At 36.0% G+C, this 7,237-nt stretch overlaps 1 long non-coding RNA gene across 1 annotated transcript; it reads left to right on the forward strand.

Annotated features, from left to right (window-relative positions):
* Window positions 1-528: 528 nt before the first annotated feature.
* LOC107649308 (uncharacterized) lies at window positions 529-5,800 on the forward strand. The gene is made up of 2 exons (XR_001622859.2): window positions 529-3,245; window positions 4,904-5,800. It is a non-coding gene; the product is annotated as an uncharacterized LOC107649308 (long non-coding RNA).
* Window positions 5,801-7,237: the final 1,437 nt, after the last annotated feature.

Here is a 7,237-nt window from a genome sequence, read left to right on the forward strand (position 1 = left end):
GAATATTTTACATACATGGGGCCTTTAATTTCTATTTTTGACATCTTTGGGATATTTGTCAAATAATAGTACCCCTGGGTCTAAAAAAATAAACAGTTTAGACAAATTTTTCACATAATTCCAAATTGTTTTCTAGGATGGTTAGAATTTTTCAGTGTCACCAAAAGTACATCAATGTGCCTTTTACCTAATGCTCTTCAATATTTGGTATTTTTTTTATTGTCTTTGCCCCTTTGAGGGGTATAATGGGAAACCTCAAATTTGTTTTAATTTTAATTATTAGTGACTTGGAATAATCTTTCATATGCATGTCAGTATTTTACAATTCTTTGAAGTATAATTTATATCTTTTGACCATTTGTCTCAAAACTATTCACCTTTACATCCTCTATTGCTCAAGGGATGATTCTTAGGAACCCAGGAAAAAATTCTAGGAATTGGGCAACTAAGGTCATTACTAAAGACAATATTATTCTAAGATGGCTAGTTCCATACCACATCATCTAGTTCCATAATGGCGGGCCCATTTCAATGGCTAAATTGTCCCAATTTGGTAAGGATGTTTAGTTTTAAGTGATTCAAAAATGCTTTTTTTTAATGCTGTGCCTTTGAAATGACAGAGTATATACTGAGACCACTTAGTAAGACTAATGCTGATACTAAATGTTGAAACAAGGATCATAAACACAGAGCTCCAAGGAGGTTTCAAATTTAACTCTCTTAGATTTCTAAACTCTCTCAGACATTTGACCTATAAGCCTGGTTGTGCAAATAGAAGTCTTTATCACATTTATGTTGCCTGGGAGGCTATTTTTATATGTACAATGTGGAGGACTGAATTTAATAAGGGTCAAACACAAAGGGAACGAAAGTGGGAACCTATTCTGAGGCAGTTCCCTTTGGGCTGTATCCTGCCATCATCCGCCATGTGGAACTCCCACGGAAATCAATGCAAGTTTAAAATAAATATCAATGGCAGGATATGGTCCAAAATTATTAATGAAAAACCTGAAGCTGACAGGTTAATTGTTTTCCAATACTATTGGCCTTAGGCAACGACTACATGACAGAAAACCAACATTTTGTCTGGGGACAAATTAGTCAACACCATTCTGAGCTGATTATGGTACTGGAATGAATTTGAATGAATTTATAAAAGCATGTTTTGAAACAACTTTTTAGTTAATACAATTTCTCTTGTTGAGTTCTTTTCTTCTTTCTTTAGTTTGTGATTAATTTTCATCAATATTAATTTTATTGCTATGATTCCAAAGACTGATTGATAAGTATCCCTTTGCCATCTCTTCTCTCCTTTCTTCTCTTCCCCAAACTTGGCTTTTCAAGACTGTTTATTAGAAGAATAGTAGAGTTAAGCAATTTACCCAAAGGCATTCACTAGTTAGAAGTAGAACTGGGATTTCAGAGTAATTTTTGTAATTGCATTCTCTCATTAGACCCAGTATATAAACTATGCAGCATTGTTTATCACTTACTGAGCCCAATTCCATATCCTCCTAATGGGGAAGTGTGTTGTAATGGCTCCAAATAATATGTTTTGTCTTTGCTTTGGTGGGGAGCTGAGGAAAATCACATTAAAGTTCTTAGCAGGAATGGCATATCTGTCAGTCATTAAACAATAAACTTTTATTAAGTAGTTACTATATGCTAAGAACTGTACTAAGTTCAATGGTTGCAGAGAAAGATAAAAGCCTATTCCTGACCCCAAAGAGTTAATAACCTAACATAAAATCACTCTTTACAAACAAGGGCTCTTTCAGGGCTCCTACATTCATGCTTCTGCCCCAAATGGCATTCAGGGTATATTTCTAGGTTAAAATACAGGAGAACACAGAGGGAGAAAGCACATCCTCTTTTCTACCTCCGCATTCTTCATGGGAGAAGAAACATATTTCCTCCTCACATCACCTTGTCTGGGAATTGCAAACATCCTTGGATTTAATCATCATTATACCCCTTTTCTTGAATCCTCCATTGGTGCACATGGACCTGCCTATTGCTTGGTTGGGGACCTGGAGGTCAGGAATTCCCAGTGATGGTGACATGCTCTAGTCTGTCAGCATTTTCAGTCTCTTTCTTTCCTTTCCAGGCACACAAGTGGGACTAGATTCAACTGGAATGATCTGCTTGTGTAAGGATTTTCATCACAGGAAGCTCTAGGATCAGTAGTGATATCAGTACTAGTTGACTTTAAAGTATCTTCGCATTTCTTTCCTTGTCTCTATCACTATCCCTAAATCTGCCACATGTGCCAAAATTCCCAATAAAAGCTCTGAAATTTGTAGAGCCCTAAGGGGCTTGAGTTCCCCAGCTAGAGGTTGTCTAATTCAATTTGGCCTTTCTTTTGGTGAGGAAACAGAGCTTCACAAAAGTTAAGTGCTCAAGATCATACATGTAACTATTGAGATAACTAGTATTACAATCCAGGTCTTGTAAATTCTAGACTGTTTCTCTTCTTTCTAAACCATGATCACTTTATTTATCTCCAGAACTGAGATCCAGAGGGGACAAATGGATTGCCAAGAGTTACAGTTATCACTTGAAATTGCTATCCTTTTCACAGGATATAGAAGAATATGCCTGAGCCAAATTGAGCATCTAGTTTATAGTTTCTTGGAAGGGAGATAAGAGAAGGTAGCTAAGCTTACATTGAGGCAATCTGAAGAATCTATCTCTCAGCAAGGTCCCTCCAAGTTAAGGTACAATCCAATTCTAAATCCAAAAGTTGCTGAAAGACAACTAGTAGTCTTCATGGAAAATATACAATTTTCAAGAAATCTAGAAAATACTGCCTCCCAAGTGGTCAAATTCATCCTCCTCCATTTCATGAACAAAAAATGGCCAAATCAAAGTTATCACCATAGTAACTTTGTGTCATCTGTTATCATTGTCTATACCCTTTCTTAGACTTGGTGCCAACTCATGGCCATCCTTTTCCTTAAAGGGATATATAATACCAAGTGACAAAAGGGTGCCCAAAGAAATTCACCCAGGAATAATAGACCTCCCTTAAGATAAACTGTTTCAGACAAAGAAATCTCATTTGGCTCCTTTTCTTTCTTTGTTTCCAAATCAGCATATGTAGAATGAGCCAGCTCTCCCTGCTGTTATCTCTTGCCTTTGGGCAAACCGAACATGAAAAATAAGTTGGTGTTATCCTCAAAGCCACTGGCAATAGCTGCTGCTTGCTGCCCCCACAGCTCAGCAGTTCTGATTTCTTTGACATGGTAAGAATAAATGTGATGAAGACGTGGTTTCTTCCATCAAGGAACTTATATGCATAATTGAGGGGCTGAAACAAATGTACCGAGTATGTAAACTATACAAGTCAAGATATAAGTGCTCCATGAGCCAAGGTTGGGGAAGAGGAGAAAGGAGAGAAGAGATAGCAAATGAATGAATGCTATTGGGGTTCAAAGGAGAGTGTAATCATATCCAGTTGTTGAGTGAGTGGGAAGAAAATAAGAGAAGACAGTGGAGGGAGGAAAGGATTTAAAATGAGTGTTGAAAGATATAATAGGTGCGGATGAGGCAGAGAAAAAGGAATATAGCATGAACTGATTATGTCTGAAGAGCTTACTCATGAATCCTGTGTTCTACATAACAAGGCATGGTGGTAGCAAATTAAATTATAGGCATAGACCCTGAGAACTAATTAACTTCTGGGGCAGGGTTTGCTCAGAAGATTTGGTCTTATCTTAGTGATAGACAATTGTCATAGGTTAATTGATTGTCTTTTGTTGTACTGGCAGGATCAAAGGAAACTGTCCTTACCAGGAAACTTCTATCATGGAGGTCCCTGAAAGATGTATTCCACCTAGAGTAGGGACCAAGATGACAGCCAACCAGACATTGTCTTCTGGGAGATATAGCTCAGAATAGAGCAAGGTGTATTTTTTTTTTATTATTAGGGAAGAAGGGAAAGACGTGTATGTTTTTGAAATTACAAGTTCTAATGATAGTTACAAGAGAGGTATTGCTCAGCCAAAGTGCTAAGAATGTTGAATTAAGAGGAAGAGAATGGATGGATTGTGGATGGTTGAATTTTCAAGAAGAAAATATAGGAACTCTTACAGCATAGTGAGATTATTGGCCATTGAAAACAACAGGCTGAAGTCTTTGATCCAGGAGAGAGGGAATACCCACTAAAGTACAGTCTGAATTAGATCAATCAACAAACATTTATTAAGCACCTATTTCTATGCACTGTATTTAGTATTGGGTATACAAAGATAAAAACAACACAGTGTGTTCTCTCAATATAATCTTAGGTAGCTTACAGTCTTTCAAGGGAGACAACATATGCATCGTTAAATTTATAAAGAATAAATGTGAAGGTAAATTGGAAAAAGATGATATCAATTTATGTATATTTGCATGTACACATGTATATATGTATACACATATATTTAAATACATGTATTTATATAAATATTTTCTGTTATTATTCTTCATAATAGTAGTAATAATACTATGTATCTCTATATCACTATGAACAGACTTAATAGAGAAGAGAATAATGAATAGAATAGAGAATGAATGGAGTAGATAGAGAAAAGTCCTTCAAGTCTACCTGAGTTCAAATCCAATCTCTTACATATACTGATATCATATAAAGAACATCACCTTAAGCAAATCACTTTCATTTCTAGTGCTTAGACAACTTTCTAGTACTAAAAATCACACAAAAAAAGGTTGACTTGCATGGGCACAGAGAATTCCTTCATCTGGGGCTTCCCTGTATCATTGAACTTACAGATCCAGTCTTTATCCTCACACATCTCATATGAGCCCCTAAAAATTCCCTTGGGTTTGTAAAAATTAAAATCAATGTATAATAATGTAAAATAGTATATTTTTAAGACACTAATTTTAATTTTTACAGGTTCTAGGCACCCTGTGGATCAACACCCATTCCAAATCGTATCTCATGAGCACCTCCTGATATACTTTCCTTTTGCTAGACATCTAGAAGATGCGTTGATCTGAAAGAGGACCATTAATGAAACATCGCTGAAAACACAAGAGAAAAGTTGTCATTTGCTCACTTTTATAGACTTGCATGGACAAGTGATTGCTCTGACCACAGACCGTTCTCCTGCGTCCCAGATAGTTAATCATCTTGGCAGCAATCCAAGTCACTGAAAATCAATTAGGAATTATATATTTCCTCTCCACATGATGACTTGAGTAGGTCCCCATTAGATGCAACAAAGGCTTCCTGCCCTATAGACTCATCACATTAATTGTGGAGCTCATCAGATTGTTCGAGGGATTTTTCCTATTCAAGGTGCTTTACAAGGTAATAATATTAGCTGGCATTCATATGTTGCTTTGATATTTTCAATGGAACTGGAAGGGATCTGAGACGTCATCTGATCTGACCCTACCTTTGTACAGTTAAAGAAACTGAGTCCCAGGGATTAAAATGATTTGCCTAAAGGTGTCAGAATTAGAATATGGATGTAAATAAGCCTTGAAGGCTGCTGCTCTTTTCCTTATATCATGCTTCTTTGGAAGAAAGAATACAACAAAGGAGCTTTTATTTGTGGGACTCTAGGGTCCAAATAGTTTTGAAAACAACCTGTTAGCAGGAAAAATTGTGGTGCCCCACATCAACTCTAAAAGCTGAGCATAGATTGAATTTATTAACAAGGGAACTGTTAAAGGAAGCCTGAAATATTTCAACATGTTTCTACATTTACTTTTGGTTGAAAAATGTTGTGATCTCATTATAGTTTCCTTCCCGTGCTCTCTCGAATGAAAACTTCTACTCAAAGCATATTGGTGTTGTTGTATTGTTTTCTTTTAATGCTGGTTTCAACAAATATTGGAAGGTGACTGAGGCATGAAAATCTGTCAGAGATTAGAAAGCTGCTGGGCTGCACTAGGATTGCAATGGCAAAAGAAATGCCAGGGAGGCCCCATGTACATGTTTGAGCTTGTAGAGCAACAATGTTCATGGGAAATTAAAACTGAGAGAAAGTAATCTGTTTTCATGTGGCCAATACAAATCTTTAGTCCTATTATTCTGTGTTCACTGGGTATTTTGAGAAGAAATAGATTTGAAATAGAAAACAAAACAAAACAAAGCAAAAAACACTGGAGCTGGACAAAGTTTTGTAGCAGCAGTCAAAGTCACCCCTGGTTACCATTTTTAAATGGAATTAAACATATTAAAATTATCTCACCAGTTACTCATTTTCAGTAAGTTAAATAAAAGTACCCTTTAATGACTGGACATAATCACACGCATCTTGCTAGTGAGTAAGTTTATCCTGCTCACTGAGTAGACAATGTCAGTGTTATACTGGATCTTAAAAAAGGCTAAATTGGTTCTATAAATTCTATAAGTGCCATTCCAATGCCTCTTTGTGGTTGTTGGATGTTATACCACTGGAACGCAATCCCTAAGAAGTTCTATCAAGCTAGAAAGGCTTAAGTATGTCTTCAAAGAACTACCCAAAATAAGTGTGAAAATGTTGGTCCCCAACATAGGATTTTTTTGTTTGTTTCAGGAATTCATATAACAAATCCACCAAGGCTTGGATAGATGGATTGCAATTTTTATCAGCATGAGGAGAGAATATTGACATCCATAAAAGCACAGAGCTACTGAAATTCAAACAGTGGATAAAGAGAATGAAACCTCTTGATCCTGATAATGGATCAAATGCTTGGGAAAGTGGAAGGATCTTTAATGACTAACTAACTAGACTGTGATTCCTGTCCCATGATTGTTTTAGTGGGGAAAACTTATACTTGTTTTTCCTTCCACAAGGGAATAATATCTATTCTTAAGAGGTTCATAGTTAGTCATTTGTAGAAGTAATTTTTAACAGCTTATAATCATAAAACAAAAGCCAGATGATTCCTTTCTACTTTGATGGATATCTGTTTCTGAGCAGAATTAACACAACTGTTCATCAACAAAATTATTTTTATTCTTTTGTTTAAAAATATTATGTCTGTTTTCATGAAACAAATAAGGTGTTTTATTATAACAAATACTAAAAAAATTTCAAAAAGAACATTATTGGTTATCCTCTGGGTAATTGAAGCAATGTTTTACTTCAGGGAAGTTAGAATTTGTTATACCCAAAGCTTCATTGGTCATGGTTGGCTTGTCCAACTTGCGGTTGAGAGTGACCATTGGTTGACTTGAAGAACACTGGCCATAAGAACATTATGAAAATGTATCCCATGGATTCCTTGGCAT

The sequence above is a fragment of the Monodelphis domestica genome, chromosome 6, assembly GCF_027887165.1.
Source record: "Monodelphis domestica isolate mMonDom1 chromosome 6, mMonDom1.pri, whole genome shotgun sequence".
Lineage (NCBI taxonomy): Eukaryota > Metazoa > Chordata > Mammalia > Didelphimorphia > Didelphidae > Monodelphis > Monodelphis domestica.